Genomic DNA, 20,728 nt, shown 5'->3' on the forward strand with positions numbered 1-20,728 from the left:
TATTTACCAAGTATTTATTTATTTATTTTAACTTTTTTTTATTGAGTTATAGTCATTTTACAATGTTGTGTCAAATTCCAGTGTAGAGCATAATTTTTCAGTTATATATGAACATACATATATTCATTGTCACATTTTTTTTCGCTGTGAGCTACCACAAGATTGTGTATATATTTCCCTGTGCTATACAGTATAATCTTGTTTCTCTATTCTACATTTTGAAATCCCAGTCTGTCCCTTCCCACCCCCTGTCCTCTTGGCAACCGCAAGTTTGTATTCTATGTCTCTGAGTCTGTTTCTGTTTTGTATTTATGTTTTTTTTTTTTTTTTAGATTCCACATATGAGCGATCTCATATGGTATTTTTCTTTCTCTTTCTGGCTGACTTCACTTAGAATGACATTCTCTAGGAGCATCCATGTTGCTGCAAATGGCATTATGTTGTCGGTTTTTATGGCTGAGTAGTATTCCATTGTATAAAAATATCACATCTTCTTTATCCAGTCATCTGTTGATGGACATTTAGGCTGTTTGCATGTCTTGGCTATTGTAAATAGTGCTGCTATGAACATTGGGGTGCAGGTGTCTTTTTGAAGTAGGGTTCCTTCTGAATATATGCCCAGGAGCAGGATTCCTGGGTCATACGGTAAGTCTATTGTATTTACCAAGCATTTATGAAGTGCCTCCTGTGTACTGGGTTCTGTGCACCACCTGGGCTAGGTAATGATGGATAAGACACACACCCTGGAGGAGGACATACGCTACCAGGGGAGGCTGACACATAAGCAATGAACCACACTTGAGAGCCATCAGTGCCACTGAGTGGGGACTGATTTTCTCTTTTCTTCTGTTATTGGCTAATTGTCCCTGCAAGCAACTTCCATAGAGAAGTTGCTGTAACCGTGCCTGGAGTGGCAGCCTTATTGGAGTAAGTATGCGGCCAACCTCCCAAGGTGACATCACTGAAGGCCAGCACTCATCCAGATTCATAAGATCCGTGATTTGTTTAAAAGTCAGTCTCCTTACTTTTTGGTCACATATCAGATTCATTCTTTATGGATGACAATATGGGGACAAAGCAAAGCTCTTCTGAAGGCTGCAGCTTGCAATTTGGAGGCAAGAACTGTGGCTGAAATAGAAAGGTGCTTTTGTGTGTCAGCTCAGAGCTGAGGTCCTTGGGAGGTTGGTGGGCAGCATTCATGGCAAAGCTTTGGGATTGTGACATCATAAAGCACAATGCTGTGAGGGATTAACCCATGAAAGATTAACTTCTAATTGGAGTTGGTTGACACATTTTAAAGGCAGATCTGCCTTGGAATATCGGGGACTAGCCAGGCTGGGCTGGTCAGGGAGGGCAGCACAAGGATGGGCATTTCCTAAGTTAGACCCAACTGGATGCTGCCAGCTGTAGTGCAGGGACGTAAAGTGAAGTCCAGGTGTGGCTGGGTTGTAGATGGGGCAGAGTTCAACTCTATTTAGTGGAGATGAATTGTACTCCACATGCAACATGAGAAGTAAAGAAAGTTTTCTTCCACCTAACTCTAATTTATTCTGAGCCCACATCCTGCCAGGCCAATGGAAAATTCAATATTAGCCACAACTGGGGGCTCTGTACCTTCCCTCACTCGGTACCTTCACTGAGCTGTGAGTCATAGAATCTTAAAACGTGCAGACAATTTGCTGGGGACCCTCTGCTCTTCAGTTCAGATGAACATGTCCAGTTTTCATCCCACACAGTCCTTTGAAGCTTAGCCTCCCCTGTGAGCTGGCACAGGGGGCCTTTGCTGAGACCGGGAGCCCTGTGCTTAGTTCTGATCACCTAGATGCAGCCCCCAGGGGCAGTGCCCTCCGAGATTCTGACACCTCCTAGGGGTGTGCAAGGGAGTAGGAAATAGACCCTTCCTACTCCCAGAAACCACAGCGCTCTGTCCCCTCCTAGTGTTGGAATCTTTCCAACTTTCTCCAGGGTCTCGCTGTGTCACGCTACGGCCTCTCTGCTGTCCCAGTCCCAACCCCCAGTTCTAGTCCTTTCAGACAGCCCCTCCTTTTTTTTTTTTTTTGTTATTTTAGTCTCTAAGATCACATGATTTTAAAAACAAAGGTTTTCTAATCCTGTTTTGTTGGCAAAAGAAACACGGTTTCTAGGACTCAGAGCCCTACTTATGAGAGGGAAAAGAGGAGATGGGTCCTACCTCTCATTCTTTCTGCTTTTTCTGCAGCAGTAAGACCAGAGTCATATGTATGGTAGACAAGATGGTCTGAAGTTCAACAGGGTATAGCGTGGTCACCATGGAAGATGAAGAATTACTTCCGAGAGCGTGGGATGTCCAACAGGACACTCCATTTATGGGCACCTTGGTGGTCTCTGACCAGCTGCGATAGGCTTATAAAGAACCCAGCTGGAGCCAGGTACGTTGAGTGAGGGTCTAGGAGGAAACTTCATCTGCTGACAAGATGCATAAAGGTGTGCCACTCTCTTCAGAAGCCTTTGACAAATATTTATCTAGGGCCCACTGTGTGCCAGGCAGCGTACAAGGCACATTGAGGGCGTTGGGGGTAAGCTGAAGGGGCCTGCGATGTGGTGATTGCAAAGGCAGGAGGACCCAACAACAGAGTCTTGATCGTTGCAGGTGGCTCTTGGAGCCAACCCATGTCTGGTTGGCCTCAGGGAAATCTGCCAGGAGGAGCCAAAGGCAGCAAAGTGCGCCTCCCTGGTCAGTTTCTCAAAAATCCTGAAAGAGTGCTTCTCAAAAGACCCTTCAAATAAGATCATTGACTTAAAGATAACTTTGCTGATTCATGTTTCTTCACCTTTTGATTTGCTGTGATAAAAAATTACTCCCCCAACCCCACTCCCCCACAAAGGAGATGTCACTGTGGCCCTGAGGTTGGTGGAGGCCCTTCTCCCCTGGTTCTGCTGGAACCGGAGAGTGGGGAGGGAGGGGATTTTGTGTCACCCCCTCCCCAGGCTCTCGACACCCTTGCTGCATTCAGTCACAGATGGAGGGGTCTGAGGCGGGGGGTCCTGTGCCTGCAGCGCACCTGCAGGAAGGCTCATGCTGCACGGTGGTCCTGTGGACCCTCCCACAGTCACTGCAGCCAGGCCAGTCCTGGCCCCTCATTTCTTGGATGCTTGCCTTTTAGATCTGAGTGTAGGTTTGGCCTTCAGACTGAATCTCATTGCTTCTCTTTTTCCTGCCTGCTTCTGGGGTCCCAGCCTCTTGACTATTTAACAGGGATTCCCCATCTCCAGGAACAGTGTTTCTTTTCCTTCTTCATCCTCGTCCTCTTTCTCCTCCCCCTCCTCCTCTTCATCTTCCCATTTCTAGGGTAGGTCTCCAGTTTCATAACGTTCTTGACTTGAGGAATTCAGGTCCAGAGCCAGCCCAGAATGGAAAAGAGGATTTATCAGTACCGTAGATTGCTATGTAAGGCTATATTTAACCCTGCTTTATGTTACCATAATTAATTAATTGGTTTACATGACTTTAGAAAGGGTATAAAGTGTAGACATGCATGAATAATCAGATTGCGTACCATTGACACTGCGAGAATCAGATTCAAGCTTCATCAATTTGACTCTTTTTTTTTCTTTTTCCTTCCTTCCTTCCTTCCTTCCTTCCTTCCTTCCTTCCTTCCTTCCTTCCTTCCTTCCTTCCTTCCTTCCTTTCTTCCTTCCCTCCTTTCTTTTTAAATTTTTGAATTGGAGGAACTGGCTCATGATCACATTTGGATAAACTTTTGCTGGTTAATTTCTCTCAATGCCTGATTACTCCAAGGCATTTGGGGAGTTACTGAACCAATCTCCATTTCTGAGTTTGAATTCCCCATAAGGGACCACTCAGGCTTTGACCAATAACAGTAAATGGCAGGGAGAGCAGAAGGCTCACTGCTTTGTTGCAGGGTTGATAGAGCTATCTCCTCTTCCGGTCCAGAGCCTTGATGCGTGTGGGGAGACCCAATGACGCTGGGGGATTAGAGCCCCTTTCATCAACATTATCAGTGTCCATAAGCAGAGATGGCCTTTGGCCTCTTTCTGGGGCAGAAGAGGATCTCAGGCCCATTTCTAGGATAATTTCCAGTCTCCAGGATAGTTTCCAGAGTCTACTTCTCAGGTGCCTAGATAAAGCTAGCCAGAAATGGGCCCTAGGCCACTGGAATCCAGATTCTAGGCACAGAATCAGGACGTACACCTGCCTTCTTTCCCTGTTCCAGGGAAATTCTCTATCCTCATTTGACAGAGGTTTGCAAATGGTTGAGTTTCAGGGGAAGCCTGGTAATTACCTGCCTCGTTCAATGTTCTATTTATATGTCATTTTTTTGGTTCATTTATTTCAGAGAAAGAAAACCCAAGCGTCCTGATGCCAACCTCAGAGCTGGTTCCCAGTCGTGTGGGTGGCCAGGATGAAGCAGAAAATAGGCTTCCTCAGCTCCAGCTGGGATGGAAGGTCAGAAACACTCATGCTAGGGAAGACCTAAAAGGAAAGAAGGTGGGGCCTCTTCTGAAGCTATAGAAATTTCAGAGACTTTTGGTGAGGAGCAGCTGAAAGGTGAGATTCTATCTGGGGTGTGGTGGGTCTGGTGGACCCATAGATCATTGGGCTACATCCAATCTTCCCTTAACCTTTATGCTTTCATCACTCCTACAGTCATATCAGTTGCCATGAAATCATAAGTGGTTCAGATATGTCTTTGTCCAACTCAGTCTCATGTGTTGGAGCTGGCTGGCTGGTTACACTGGGAAGGTGTCATAGAGATGTGGGATTGTACCTACTTCTCGTGGGTTTGGCTGAGTGTAGAGGCAGACACCCCATGAGCTTCTCCCTCAGAGATCCAGGGAGCAGACATATGAGTCTTGTGCTGGTGTGACCTCTGCCTTGTTGGTTATTTCTCCATGGTATCCACTGCATAAGCCTCCCCTTGGTTTTCCTTGTTGGATGACCCTGACTCCTTCGTAAGCGCTGATGCTAACGGCCAGAGGGCGCATGGCCACTCTCACCTTGCTGTGATCAGCATGTTTCATTACCTGGCATACAGGTTGTACTCAGTAATCATCATGGCTCCCGGAACATCAATTCCACGACAAAGCAGCAAGTTTTTAGCCCCCTCTGTTATTTCCACTTTCCTTGGGGTCTAGGTTCAAAAATTGAGATTGGCCCAGTAACTCGCCAAATAGAAATAAAAACTGAAAAAAAAAGTGTTTGTAAACTCTTTGGGTTACTGTCTCTTTTCAGATTGCCTGAAGGACATCCATCTCCTCCAACAAGGGTGACGCTGATTCAGGGAGATTTAACCAGACCTGCAACACTGATGTGAGTTCCTGTTTCTGGTTAAAAAAACAGTCTTGAAATTCACTTACTTGGGTCACTCCGCTCCCTCCTTAAGCTTCCCGTGTTCCTTTGTTCTCCTGGGTTGCTGTTCCACGCCACCGCCTGATGACGGCAACTCTCCCGAGCCCAAACCTTGGGAGTTCAGCCTCTCAGGAAACTGGGTTCTCCCCGTGGGCAGCTCCAGCAGGAGAAGCGATGGGAAAAGGAGGCTGAGACTCTTGACTCCGAGAAGGTGATTAATTATGAATCTCATCCAGCTGCTCTACCCCTGTCTCTCGCTGTCACCAATAATTAAGAGCTGACAATACAGCTGTTTTCGATGCGAATTTTCACTTGGGAAATTCGAAGTTCTTTAGAAATACCATTTGAAGGTCCATCTTAACACCCCAGTAGGGAAATGTGATAAATCCACTGGATGCTTGAATGTAAAATCACTTGAGAAACTATTAGAAAGGGAAAAATATGTTATAGTGGGGATAGCATAGGGTTTAGAGGCAGAATTTTGTCTCCGGGTTCTCCTGGACGTCAGCTGGATCACGTTGTGCAAGTCACTCAAGCTCTTAAAGTCTTCATTTCCTCGGCTGTAAAAATGGAGATAATAAAATAGCCACTATTCAGTGAGCACTTACTGTTAATTGTCTATAAAGTGGAGATAATTAGCAGTGACAACTTAGTGAACCCTTCTCCCTGTCACCATACGTGACAGTTTGTTATCTGTATCTCACTTTAACCTACAAAGGATTTGAACAAATTCTGTCTTGGACACGCATACACACACATACATAAAATTCAAGAGGATAACAGAAATAAGTCAGGGTAAAGGTAGGGAAATGGTAGAGGCAGGGGGGACACTGCACTCAGAGGTGGGTACCCAGGATGCATTTGGAAGCATCATTTGACCTGCGTGCCATCCCTGTCGTCTCTCTGCCTCCTCCCTCCAGGCCGTCCCGGCTCACTGTCCTCTCCCCTCCGACCAGCCACTGTCCCTTCAAGCAGAAATGTAGAAACTGTCAAAGCCTAGGTCACTTTTTGACATGACAACGTTAACTCTCGGATATACGTAACCAAGATGATAATCATTTGAGAGAAATGTTCACGCTCAGGATCAAAAACCGAAATCCTGTAGGATTTCAGAGCACTGTGTTTCTGGAAAGAACACGTTGGGAGCCCCACTGTTCCAGCCTACAAGACAGAGCTTCCACGGGCTGAGAAGCCGAAGTGGCCACGCAGGTTGGACACCGTGAGCATCCCTGCCAAGGCCACTGGCCAGAGCAGAGCTCCGAGAGGGTGTGAGTGATGCTGAGAAAGCAGCAGGGGGGAGCGCGCATCAGGAGATGCCACCGAGACGACTGGTGACCAGGGAGGGCCAGGGAAACCCTGCCCCTCCTCGCCTGTCATGGACTGGGGCTGTGTCCCCCACAAACCCATTCGTTGAAGCCCTAACCCTCCTTGGGTTGAAGTTTGAGGTTGAAGCCTCCATGTGATGGCACTTGGAGGCGGGGTCTTTGGGAGGTAATTAGGTTTAGATTAGGTCATGAAGGTGCACACTTTATAATAGAACTGGTGTCTTTATGAGCAGGAGAGACCCAAGCTCCCTCTCTTTCTGTTCACACAATGAAGACGCCATGTGAGGATGCAGCAAGGTGGTGTCGATCTAGAAGCCAAGAAGAGGGCCCTCACTGAGAACTGAATCTGCTGGCACCTCAATCTTGGACTTCCCAGCCTCTGAACTGTGAGAAGTGTCCTTTGCTTCGGCCCCCTTCTCCCGTGACATTTTATTATAGCAGCCTGGGCTGACCAAGACACTGCCCCCAGCATCCTGGAACAGGGGCACCCCAGTGACACAGGGAGGGGACAGGAACACACTCACTGGGCTGGAAGACTCTGAACCAGCTAGAAGTAAACTTTCACTAGCAGGCAGAACAGAGAAGTGGATTAGAAAATGACTTGAGTAATGGAAGCTTCAGAAAATTCCGTATGTGCATACCTGCTTTTGTGGCCTGGGAAAGTAACCCCTGCTTTTTTGTGAGGTGTTTCCGCCTGGCTTCTGATATGGATCTGTGCCAGGATTAGCTAAGGCACCTGTTTTCTGAATCACCACCTCTTTAGAGCTCCTGGCTCTCTGTCAAGTACATTTAAGAATGGAGAACAAGGCAGGGGAGGGTATAGCTCAGTGGGAGAGTGCTTGCTTTGCATGCACGAGGTTCTGGGTTCAATTCCCAGTACTTCCATTACCTCCCCTTCAAAAAAAATAAGTGGAGAGCAGGTACATGTGGGGCCCAATCCTCCATCATTCTGGGCTGCAGGGACCTTAGGGGACTGTCCTGGGCGGCCCTGGCACCAGGCCATGAGAGGTGGGGATCCCACATGAATAGAAACCCCTCCCAGGCTGCACCCTGATCTCCGCTTCTCCTGCATCCATCATCCTGTCGGCCTGGGGCTGTGGAATGGGAAGGAGGGTGGGCTGTAGGGCTCACAAGCTGGGTCCCCACCAGCCTGCTCCCCTCTGCTTCAGCCTGTGGAAGCATCAGCAGCTCAGGACAGCATAGTCTGGCTACTTTATCAGTAATTTGCAAATTTATTATTTATATAAACTATATGCCATGATCCCTTTGGGGCTGCGCATTTGATACCCACCTGCTAGGTGAGACTTGAAAATGTACCCTCTCCTCTGTTCTCTCTGCTAGGAGACTCAGTGGTGGATGCTGAAGCTGAGAAGCTGAGCCTGGGCACTTTCTTTCTTTCTTTTTTTTCTTCCTGCTGTAACAGTGCTTCTCAGTAATAGCAAAGGAAGTTTCTAGCATGCTGTGAGTGAAGAATTGCTGACGTCATTCAAAACAGTATTTAGACACAGATGCATAGCTTATGTTTTCAATGATTTCTAGAGAAAAGACGTCAAGTTGAGTTTCAGATTCTCATGGCCAGTGTGAAGAGGAAAATCATCTCAGGATTAATAATGTTCAAAGATTTAAAAAACTGCTTAGGAGTTGTACAACTTTTTCTGACTCAGGAGCCATAAAAATTCTACCAGGGATCTCCGTAAAAACATACTGTGATGAAGATGACAGCATTCAGGGCATCTTGACAGTGGGGACAGCATCAAATTTCATACAGCCACCACATATGACATCTTCCTAATGTGCCACTGACCTAGTGAAGTATAAACCCTGAAATAATTAGATGAGTACAAACAGCATCACTCCACGGCTTGACTCTGATGGTCTTGTTTGACCCAAGAATGAATTTAAGAATACCTAGGGCACTTTTTTTCTCAAAATGCAGTCCATAAACCATCTGTAACAATGCCTCACAGTAAGGTTTAAAAATATAGATTTCTGGGTCTCACCTCCGACCAACCGAATCAGATTCTCTGAGGATAAGACCCAAGACTCTGTACTTTCAACAAGTCTCCTAGGTGAGATCCGTATGTACTGTGGGTGACCTAGAACAGGGGTGCCTCACCATTTTTGTGACGCAGACCCCCTTGGCTGTCAGGTGATGCCTATAAAGCAAAATGATGCTTTTTTTTTAAATGCAGGGAATCATTTTAAATGCAGGGATTATACTGAGAAACAATTATTAAAATATTACACAAAATAAGTGTATAATCAGTAACACCTGAATTTCATCATTCACGTATTAAATAACAAGGTCTGTCAGCAGATCTAATAACCGTGGTAATTTTCAAGAAATGATGAATATAAATGATATTTGGAGATACCTGCAGCCCCTATAATGTGATATGATATGAATGTCTGTGATTTCTGCTCATGATGGAGTAGTTAGTATTGTTATTCCTGCATTTGTGGTTTGTTGCCTACAATCATAATTCAAAGGAGTTAGTGAAAAACTAAAGATCCATTTTTTTTCTCTTTACATTCATGGACCCCACTCCATCCATAAACTATAGTTTAAGAATACCTGTTTAAGGCACATGAAAAGATGCTCAACATTGTTAATTGTCAGAGAAATGCAAATCAAAACTACAATGAGACATCACCTCACACCAATCAGAATGGCCATCATCAAAAGTCTCAAATAATAAATGCAGGAGAGGATGTGGAGAAAAGGGAACCCTCCTACACTGTTGGTGGGAATGGAAATTGGTGCAACCACTATGGAGAACAGTATGGAGCTTCCTTAAAAAACTAAAACTAGAGCTACTATATGATCCAGCAATTCCACTCCTGGACATATATCTGGAAAAGAAGAAAACTTTCCTTCAAAAAGATACATGCATCCCAATGCTCATAGCAGGACTATTTATAATAGACAAGGCATGGAAACAACCTAAGTGTCCATTGACAGAGGACTGGATGAAGATATGTGATACACACACACACATATACACACACAAAATGGAATATTGCTCAGCCATCAAAAAGAATGAAAGAATCCCATTTGCAGCAACATGGACCTAGAGGTTAACATACTAAATGAAATGAGTCAGACAGAGAAAGATAAATATAACATGATATCACGTATATGTGGAATCTAGAACAATGATACAGATGAACTTATCTACAAAACAGAAACAGACTCACAGACATAGAAAACAAATTTATGGTTACCAAAGGGGAAAGGGAGGGGAGGGATAAATTAAGAGTTTGGGATTAACAGATACACACTACTATATATAAAATAGATAAACAATAAAGATTCACTGTATAGCATCAGGAATTATAATCAATATCTTGTAGTAACCTGAAAAGAATCTGAAAAAGAAAAAATATGTATGTATAAATAACTGAATCAATTTGCTATACACTTGACACTAACACAACATTGTACGTCAACCATACTTTAATAAAAAAAGAATACTTGTTTTGTGAGATCGTGGAATGCATGATGAGCTTTGGGACAGCTTGTGTAAACAAATGTGGGTGTGTGGCCACAAACACACACACACGGTATTTTTGCAACTCTGCCTGACATAGACCGAACACAGGCTGTTTAAAACCACAGCCTTGATGAGAATGAGCACAGCTAGCTACTGTTAGCATTTAAAGACACAGCCATATGCTTTGGCAATCAACTAGACAGAGGATAGCTTCAAGGTTTACTAATGAAAATCAAAGAGTCTATTTAAGAAATGTGACTGGCAAGAAGGACCCAGTGCTTTCACACTTCCTCCCTGAGAAGATCTGATCTATTCCAGAACACGCGCTCATGGGTGAAGAGGGCCGCGTTCTGTAAGACAGAGCATCAGAGCAGTAATTTTGGCCTGGAAAGGTTTCAAAGCAGGTGTTACCATTCATTCACCGAGACCATAAAAAACCCGGTAAAAGATATCCATGCTTTCCAACTTGTTATGCATGTGTCTTGAAGAAGAAGCTCAATAAGAAAATGTTTCTGAGGTCAAATATACTTGAGAGATTCTGCCTCCTAAATACCTCTCTTAGTAATTTACAGCCTGTTAGCCATGCTGGGAAACTTACAGGTAAGGAAACCTTTCCAGTTTTGTTTGTTGTGTCAGAATCTGCTGGGAGACTTAAAGAAATACTTAAAAAAATACCCACCCCTCAGAGATTATGATTTAATTGGTTTACGGTGGGATTCTTAACAAAAAGGCACTAGTGAACCCATCATTTTTAGAAGCTTGGGTTGCTAGCTGCAATGTAGTACCGTAAACTGGGTGGCCTAAAACAACAGTTCTCTTGCTGCTCTGGAGGACAGAAGTCCTAAATCAAGGCGTCAGCAGGGTGGTGCTCTCTCCATAGCTCTGGGAGAGGATCTGCTCAATGCATTCTTCTGGGCATCCGGTGGTGCTCGCCATCCTTCCAGTCACTCCTTGGCTTGGAGCCGCATCACACCAAGCTCTGCCTCCACCATCAAAGGGTGCTCTCGCCTGTGTCTCTCCTCTTCTTATAGGGACATCCATCATACTGGATTCAGGGCCCGCCTTACGCCATCCTGCGGCATCCAGTGTGACCTCATCTTAACTTGGTTACATCTGCAAAGACCCTCTTTCCAAATAAGGTCACACTCACGTGTACCAGGGGTAGCACTTTGACATATCTAAGGGGACACGAGTCAACCCCTGTCAAACCTCTTCCTGGGGAGAATCCTTGGAACACATTTCGAGAAATGCTGCCCGCTAGGATTTTAAAGTTTGAGCGATGTCGCTTCCTGGTAAAACCGCCATGAAGCATTATTTACTCATTCTATCCCCCGGTCACTGAACAATCTGAACTGCGGTACAGAATTGTTGGGGCAGTGGAGTGTGAAGGATGTTTTCCTGCGAAGATGATTGTGGTTTTAGAGTGCGTGATCTAAAGCCGTTCTTCCTGACCTGAATGAGCTTGCCAGACGGACTGTCTGTGGTGGCCACGCCCTCTCTGCCTACCCTGGGCGATGAACAGCTGTCATCAGCGGAGAGAAGCGCACTTCCCTGCGTGTCCCCAACAGTCGGCAGGCCTGCTGCCAGCACATCCAAGAGCGGGAACAAGCCATTCAGGTGCATGTTTAAAATCCACCTCGGTCTCACTGTCCTAGGAACTGTCACCTGGGCAGAGAAGAGCGGGGCACCGGATTCTCCTGATTCCCCAGGTAGAACTCGAGTGGAGGCTTGTGTTACCTGGACGGCAGAGTGGCCCGGTGGAAAGAGGACTAGGACTGAAGCCCAGGCTCTGATTCTAAGGCCTGTGTTCTTTCCACAGTTGCGCCGTGCTTCTCTGAATCTGATGACGACACTCACCTTCCAGGATTGCTGTGAGGGTTAAACGAGATGCAGTGGGCGAACGCGCTTGTAAGTGATAAAGTCAGAAAAGAACAGAATCTTCTCAGAGGATGATAGGACCAACTTAAATGTTGGTGTTTTTACCAAGGAGCGTGAAACCGATCTTCAGCCCTGGCTCTGGACAACAGCACGAAGTCAAGTTCATGGCTGAACGCCTCCCCACTCCCCATGCCCAGTCGTTTCTCTCCTTCGGTCTTACCTGCCCTTGCTAAATGCAGCTCTGTGGTTGACCTGCTGACTTCAGTTTGTGTGGTTCTGGCTGCATAAGCGGAACTGCTGATTTCAACAGCCCTGCTATTAGGGTCAGAGGAGGGCTCTGGTTAGGAAACAGGAGGAAGCAGCTCCTTCCTGTAATCAGAAGACTGAGCTCTTGGCAGGGGCTGTGGAGAGCGGGGAGGCACCTCGGGGATGTCCTGCTTGCCCTTGGAGAGAGCTTTCTTGGCAGCCCAGCCCCTGAGGATCCTTCCAGATTCTGATAGGATAGGTCTTAGGGAATAAAGGAATAAAGAATGCTATGTCCAGTCACTGCAGGGAGCAGTGCCTTCTCTCCGGGGTGTGTGCTTGGAGCTCAGAGCAGCAGATGTCCAGTGGACAGTGATATACAAAGAGAGGGAAAAGGGTTACTTTAAAAAACTGGAAAGCAACCAAAAACCATATGTGTCCTCAACTGACCTACTCCAGAGCCTGGATTTCCATCACTAAGAGTCCTTTCTTTTGGGTTGAGTTTGTTGGTCTCAGGATTTCTCTGCCGAAATGAAAATATCCCTTCTGGGGGTGTGGATGGATAGGCTCTTGACTATCTTTCAGTCCATAAGATTTGGGGATAAATTTACATCTTGGCACAAGAGTCTTGGGAAACTTACAACCACGTTCTGAGTCCCATAACGCCTACCCCAGTGCAGCCCTATAGCAGGTCATCGGTGAGTTTCTGCGAATCTGGATTAAAAGGCATATGGACTCATTATGCCCTGAGGAGGACAAAAGGGGAGAGATGGTGTCAGTGTATGGAGTGCTACGAGGGGGCTTTATAATTTGAGGATAGAGAGATACAAAAAGCTGCAGAGAGAAAGCAGCGTGGTATCAGGGATTTGAGGACCGGGCTTGTGTTCTGATCTGCCACATATTCTATGATCATATGCAGATCCTGTTAACCTGTCTGGCCTTGGTTTTGTCAGCTGTAAAGTGGGATACCTAATCGTAAAGTGGGGTAGCTAATGCCTCATAGAACTGTTGTGAGAATATAAAGCTATAATGGCAGGGGGGTCTCCTTATAAATGATGAAAGGACAAACACTTGTTACTATTATTATTAATTATTATTATTATTATTAAAGGCAGAACATGCTCAGTGATGTTATAACTGACTTCACGTCGGCCTTTAAGTGACACATGGCGGTGCTGACTAGCTCCCGTGTCTGCAGAGGTGTGCGGATTTGTTACGTAAGAAAGCCAACTTGAGGGCTCGGATGTTGGAGACCCAGCAGTACCCAGGAGCGTGCTTTGGCCAGGCACCAACCCGGATGGTTCTCAGCGTCAATGGCCCGAAGGAAGAGGATCCGCGGCTCAGAGGGCAGCCTGGCGGAAGAGACTCTAAGCACACAAGGCTCTTCCTCAGCTACCATCGATGCAGTTTCCTCTCCTCCCTCCCCAGGGTGGAGAAACTGGAGGCTGGTATCACAGCCTCCCCATGGCCTTATAATTCCTTCTAGGCAGGCATGTGTTGAACATAAGCACAGGTTCCACTTGGAGTTTGTATAAATTCATTTTTAACCAATCCATTTGTCATTTTCATAAAATCCCAAGTGAAAGAAATGTATGTATGTTGTTCTGTGTGACCTGGCTGGACACGATTGACTCTCACACTCAAGGCTGCAGAGCTGCCAAGATGGCTGATCCAGATCAGGAGCTGCCCTTCAAGAATGCCGTCATGGACAGACTCATCTCTGCTGGGGGAGCTACTTATCACATGATATGGGCGTACACAGGGTTAAAGATGCAAGGAGAAAGGAAATATTTGCTCCACTGGAGGAGCTGAGGAAGACTTCAGGGAGGACGTGGCACTTGAGAAGGGTCTTAGAAAGAGAGTGGGGTTTTTGACATATGGGGATGGGCTCAGGTGCAGAGAATGGGGTGAGGTCCAGGGAAGATGGAGTGGGGGTGGTTTGGGGTCAGAGGTCCCGAGTAGCAGAGAGGCAAAGACTCCTGTAGCATGGAGCCAGGAGTGGGGTGGTGACCAAATGATGGGAAGATGAAACGGGAGGGCTTGGGGAGAACTTCCTTGGGGATGCTGATTACTGTGTCCTCCAGGGGAGAAGGAGAGGTTGAGGTCTTGTCTCAGAGTGATGAGAGCACGTATCAGATGCAGGACCGACTGATGGAGCCAGCTCTCCAAGACTTCTGGCCTTGACCACTGGTCTTGCCTGTGAAGCAGACACGCCCCTTTCCTTACACGTATCCGCTGGGGCTCATCTTCAAATGATTTACCTGCTCCCTGAGTTTGGCATTTTTTTCTGGATTTTCCAGAGGGAGCTCCTTACACTTTGTTAATGATGAGTGTTGTCATATCTGCTGAGCAGATGGAGGAGAGTTTAAAGAACCTAGAGCAGTTAAGTGAGGAAGAGCTCCACGGTGGAGCTGATGGTTCTGGGGACCCAAAGCTCTCACACTTTATCTGCCCCCCACTACCTGTGTCACTATTTCACCTCTTTGTGTCTTCACCTGTTGGGAGAGGAGACTGGATCAGATGGTTAAGGAGAGGCCTTCCCGTTCTGGAAGTCTAAGTTTCCATGTCCTGTCTACCTGGTGGTGAGGGCGAACTTGGGATGCCCCGAAGCCTGGCAAAGGCTGACTGCTTGCCCCATGCGTACTCAGACAGGGTGTGCCATTATTAATAAAACCAAAAAACCCCCCAAACAAACCAACAAGCAGCTTGCTTGGAACAACCCGGATTGCTTGATTAAACCAGGCGCTATGTCTGGAGTTGAAATTTTACAAAGGAATACAAACCCCAGGCAGAGGAAGGAGCTGGTGCAAAGATGGAAAACGCTAATCAGGAAGAGAAAGAAAAGAAGGTCACTGTGTCTACCTTTGGACTTAGAGAATTTGAGGTCATCCAGCCGAGTCAGTCTGACCTCTGGACCCACGCATTCCCAGGCGAGTTGAGTCTTAATGTGAGTGTGAGTCATCCTCTCTCCTTTGCATTTTCCCCAAAGAAAATGTCCCTCCAAGACATTTGAGTAGCAGAAATGATTGCATAATTGCCCCCCTGTTCTGTTGTTGCGATGCTCTCCAGCTGCTCTCACCATTCATTTCCCCTCAGTACCCGTTCACTTTCCTGGGGGGAGAAGGTGCGCAATAAAAATGCTGCTGAAGAAAGGTCACCTCCACGGAGCAAGAACAACTCAGTCTGCATTGAGATCGCCCCCGGGATGTCCGCATCCCTGAAGGATGTTGGCTGGTCCAGGAACTGACCCCACTAATTAGCTCACCCTTCAGCCCCGGGGAGGACTACCCTTAGCCTTTGCTCCTGGCCCTCTCCTGGCTCCCCTTCTTCCCCACAGGCCAGGATGGCTCTCTGTGAATGGCCAAGCCAAATATCTACGAGAAAGTCCCCTTCCTGGCATGCGCCAGCGGCTGTGTGACAAATCAAGGTTACCTTGAAAGGCATGCAGAGGGGGGAACATCTATCCATCTATCACGATGTGAGTCACCAGCGTGATGTCATCCAAACCTCAGCCTGATTCCATTAATTTTGACTGTGTGAGCACATAAAATACCAGAAGAAAATGAAACATGTCCAGATACAGAGGCATCTGCACTCAAGCACGATCCCCACTCGGGCACCCACACTTACTGACGCCCCCACACACGTGCAATCACTGGTCTAGTGTGCCCGGGCGCAGGTAGAAGGTCCTATGAGTGTAACAGCTGGAGGCGGAGGGGGTGTCTTTTGGGGGCAGTGTTAATGAGGGTGACCTTCAGGTGGAGATCTGTAGGCTGCACAGAATGGAAGGGAACACAAGACCTTGGCATCCGTCTCTCATGAAATCACGGCAAACGCTTACACAATCAGGCTTAATTATGCCCTGTTCTGCCTTCGCTGAATGTGCTCCGTGTGGTCTGGCTCTCTCCCCATGCCTTCCACGGGCTCTTTTCCTGTTGCTCTAAACTCGACTGGCCTCCTGTTATGGTTTTTGGAAGCCAGCCACGGAGGCCACCATAATGGCCGAAGGCCCATTTCCCTGGTGTTATATGGGCCCTCCCTATTCCTAAAGAAGGCTGGTCTCTGCCCACTGCCCGGTGGGTCTTCACAGGGCATCTTTATGACTTTAAGGCCAGCTCTGTTGACAGAGACTACTGGGGCAGCTGGTGATGTGGCCGTAAGCGCACAGAGCTGGAGCCGGGAGACGCGGGCGTGAGACCCGGTGCTCCTCCTGACCTCAGTTTCTTCCTCTAAGAATGGGAATAAGAAAACCTGCCCAGCCTGTCGGGTTGCCACAGATGGCTGCGCTGGAAGACTCCAGGAGGCATGTGACTGCGTGTCAACGGAGGCCTTGGAGCTGTGCTGAGCAGCGGTCCTGCCTGCCTGCTTCACGGTTGATATGAAGGTCATGGGAGAGACATGATTGAAGTCAAAAGTCCAATTTTCATTATGATTCTCTCAATATGTTATGTGCAGTAAGTTTTCTGAGCAAACAACCTTTCTGAATTGTAATGAAGTCGCATAAAAATAATTTCACATATGTATTTTTATTTTAAAAATCATTTAAGGCATCATATAGTAGAGAAAGGGGTCCTGTTATCATGTCTGATTTTTAAAAAAAATTATAAAAGTCAAATCACTAACTTTTTGCCTCTTGCCTCTTTTTCTAATGTAGAATAATAGGTTTATAATGGTAATCAGCCTCATTTCCTTTCTGGATAAGGAAGTGGTATAAATAATGCATATGAGGAAAGTAATATTGTCACAATGTTGTTTAGAAACATGTTGAAGGTGAGGCAGCTGCAGAGAGATGCCATCACTTGGATGGATCAGTCTTTCTTTTGGTAATTTCTGGGATCTTCTTTAAAAATAATCAGTAGTTGTTAAAAGAGAGTAGATCCTAATCATTTTCACACAAAGAGGATTTTTTTCTTTTCTCTTTATTCCATCCATGGGAGACTATGGATGCTAACTAGACCTATTGTGGAAATCATTTATATATATATATATGCAGTATATCTTAAACACATATGATTATATATGTCAACTATTTCTCAAGAAAACTGGAAAGAAAAGTAGACCTGTCTTACAGCACCAACAAAAATTAACTTGAAATGGATTAAAGTCTTAAATGTAAGACGTGAAACCATGAATCTCTTAGAAAAAAACATAAGAATAAAGCTCCTTGACATGGGTCTTAGTAATAATTTTTTGGATATGACACTTAAAGCACAAGCAACAAAATAAAAAGCAAACAAAACAACAAAATAAAAAACAAAGGAGAGAGGGACTGCATCAAAATAAAAAGATTATGGTCAGCCAAACAAACAAACAAAAAAAATAAAAAAAAACCCCAAAACCCCCAAACTCATCAACAAAGCAAAAATACCTACAGAATGGGAAAAATATTGCCAAGTCGTATGTTTGATAAGGGGTTGATATCTGAAACATATAAATAACTCATACGATTCAATAGCAAAATACCAATTAACTGGGCAAAGAACCTGAACACATGTCTCCAAAGAAGACGTACAAGAGGCCAACAGGTAAATGAAAAGATGCTCAACATGATTAGTCATTAGAGATATGCAAAGTAAAACCACAATGAGATAGCTATCACTGCACATCTGTTAGAGCAGCCATCATGAAAAAGACAAAAGATAACAAATATTGGCAAGGATGCAGAGAAAAGGAACCGTAGTGCACCACTGGTAGGAATGTAAACTGGTGCAGCCACTGTGAGAAAAAGTACGGCATGTCCTCAAAAAATTAAAAGTAGCACTACGTCATGATCCAGCACTTCCACTTCTGAGAAGACACCCAAAGGAAGTGAAAATACTAACTTGGAAAGATATCTCTACCCCAATGTTCACGGCAGCATTATTTGCACTAGCCAAGGCATGGAACCAACTTACGTGTCCATCATTGGGTGAATGGATAAAGAAGATGCGGTATATAAATATGCAACAGAATATTATTCAGCCATAGAAATACAAGGAAACCCTACCATTTTTGACAACAGGGATGTTCCTTGAAGGCATTATGCTAGTGAAGTAAGTCAGAGAAAGACAAGAACTATATGATCTTACTCATATGTGTAATCTAAATAAAAAAGCAAACCAACTCATAGAAAAAGAAATCAGACTTATAGTTATCAGAGGTAGAGGGTTTGGGGTTGAAATGGAGGAGGGTAGCCAAAAGGTACAAACTGTCAGTTATAAGATAAATAGGTACTGAAGATGTAATGAACAATATAGTGACTATAACTAACACTGAAGTACAATACACAGGAAAGTTGTTGAGGCAGTGGATCCTGGGAGTTCTCATCTCAAAGAAAACATTTTTTTTCCTTTTTTCCTTTCCTTCTTTCTTTCCCTTTTATTGTATCTTTGAGAGATGAATGCTGGGCTGAACCTGCTGTGTTAATCATTTCACAATATATGTATATTAAACTATCATGCTCTGTGCCTTAAACTTACACTGTGATGTATGCCGACTATTTCTCAGTGAAACTGGAAAAAATGCCTCACGATGTCCAGCGCAACTTATCCAATAAAGAACAGAAAAGGGAATAAGATATTTAAAAAGATTTTCCTCCTCTGAAGCAAACTTGCATTTTTTAGAAAGTTGAAATAATAGGGCATGGCCAGTCTCCAGAAGCTTCCCCTGTGGCCCTACGTTTTTCTTCCCATCCAGAGTTGGACCTCTTAAGCACGCATCCCTAAACTTGTGGTTTAATTTTTCATCCTTAAACATTTAGTCTAATTTTACCTATTTTCAAATTTCATAAATGCAATCATACCGCGTGCATTCTTTTGGGTCTGGCTTCTTTTACTGAATGAGATTCATCCATATTATTGCACATAGTTGGAATCTGTTGTTTTTCACCATTCAGTCCACTGCACTGTGCTATCCAATGCAGTGGTCATTAGGGACATGTGGCTATTTCAATTTAAATTGATTAAAACTAAATAAAATAAAAAATTCAATTCCTCTTTGGCAGTAGGCACATTTCAATAACCTCATATGACAAATGGCTACCATACTGGACAGAATAGAACAGAAAATTTTCATCATCACAGAAAACGCTTTTGGACAGCTATGCGCCAGAATATTCAATTTTATGAATGCGTCAAAATTTACCCATTCTACTGTTGATGGACTTGCTTCGTTATTTGCAGTTTGGGGCTATTGTGAATAATGCTGAGAATGTGTTGGTCTCTGGTGTGCGTGTGCAAACATTTATGCTGGGTGTACACTCAAGAGTAGAATTGTTAGGCCCTCGGTGTGCGTGTGTTTAGTGGATAATGTCACACTGTTTCTTGATACTTATACCATTTATAAATTTTTAAAATTTGTACTCCCACCAGACTCTCTTTTCAAAAGCATCAACCAGATTTGAGGGTCACTGCTGGATTTTTCCAAAGGGGCGGATTTTGTTTTTAATATAAGAAAGAGCCTTCTAACAACTCAAATTGTGTCACAGTAGAATGGACTCTCCCAGGGGAAATGCCCCACCAGGTAGTGAGTGCCCTGTCTTTAGAGGTATTCAAGTTGATTCTGCACAACTCTCTGATACGGTAGCTCTGAAAAGAACCCTGGACTTAGTAGGAAGCCTTCCTAAGTGATGTAGAGAGTCTTTTCCAGCTGTAAGAGTCTCTGATTTCACGCCTTCTTGTGGCCATGTTTGGTTAGATGCACGCTGGAGAGCAAAATTCTTCATAGTTAGGCAGCAGGAGAGAGAAAGGGCTGGTGCCAGAGGCTTAGATTAAACACAGATTGGATCGTTAGCCCCTGAATAATTGAGTTAGTTGTCCCGATGATCAATGAAACACCTTGTGCTCGCTTAAACCCACCGTTCCTACCCCCAGTTCCTGGGATAATGGGAGTGACGCCTACCTCAATGTCACCCTCTGCAGGCATTATATGTCCTCCTTATTTCTACTTTAATGGCTTTATTGGACATGTGCCTATTATAGTAACTGTCTCAAATCATTTTCGGAAGCAGGTGTGGCATAAGTCATACACTGTGAAAATGCCCTTCCTCCAGCATCGCCTGGCGGTCGGCTTCCGACCATTTCTCTGCTCTCTGTCTCTCCACCTGTTGTTCTTCCTGCTCCCCGTGGAATTCTCTTCTATGTTGAGGGATTTGGAAATGAAAGGCTTTATTCTAGGTCACAAGAGGAATAATCCTCCTGCCCAGGCACTCCAGAAGCTGCCCTTTGGGATGGAATGGCTTCCTAGTAACTCTCTTGAAGACTGATTGTTTTTTTCTGTAAGAACGCTGTTAGGGGATTTGGGAAAAAGGTCTTAGATCTCCCTGGGTATATGTGAGTGATGAGATGTCAGAGGGAGAATGAGAAGTGGGCAGACCTGAGCCTCTGCTGGGCCCATGAGCGGCAACCGCATCTGCTCTACTAATTAGCTGAGAGCAATGTACTGTTCTGAGCCTCCGCCCA

At 45.2% G+C, this 20,728-nt stretch overlaps 1 long non-coding RNA gene and 1 other non-coding gene across 3 annotated transcripts; both read left to right on the plus strand.

Annotated features, from left to right (window-relative positions):
• Positions 1 to 1,326: 1,326 nt before the first annotated feature.
• Positions 1,327 to 13,883, plus strand: LOC140690777 (uncharacterized). Of its 2 annotated transcripts, none has more exons than XR_012066096.1 (6): positions 1,327 to 1,643; positions 2,219 to 2,408; positions 4,338 to 4,549; positions 5,234 to 5,311; positions 11,989 to 12,077; positions 13,402 to 13,883. It is a non-coding gene; the product is annotated as an uncharacterized lncRNA (long non-coding RNA). The 2 variants fall into 2 exon arrangements; XR_012066097.1 differs by having other exon boundaries at positions 1,327 to 1,435.
• Positions 7,488 to 7,560, plus strand: TRNAA-UGC (transfer RNA alanine (anticodon UGC)). The gene has a single exon. It is a non-coding gene; the product is annotated as a tRNA-Ala (tRNA).
• Positions 13,884 to 20,728: the final 6,845 nt, after the last annotated feature.

This window comes from Vicugna pacos, chromosome 31 (genome assembly GCF_048564905.1).
Source record: "Vicugna pacos chromosome 31, VicPac4, whole genome shotgun sequence".
Classification (NCBI taxonomy): Eukaryota; Metazoa; Chordata; class Mammalia; order Artiodactyla; family Camelidae; genus Vicugna; species Vicugna pacos.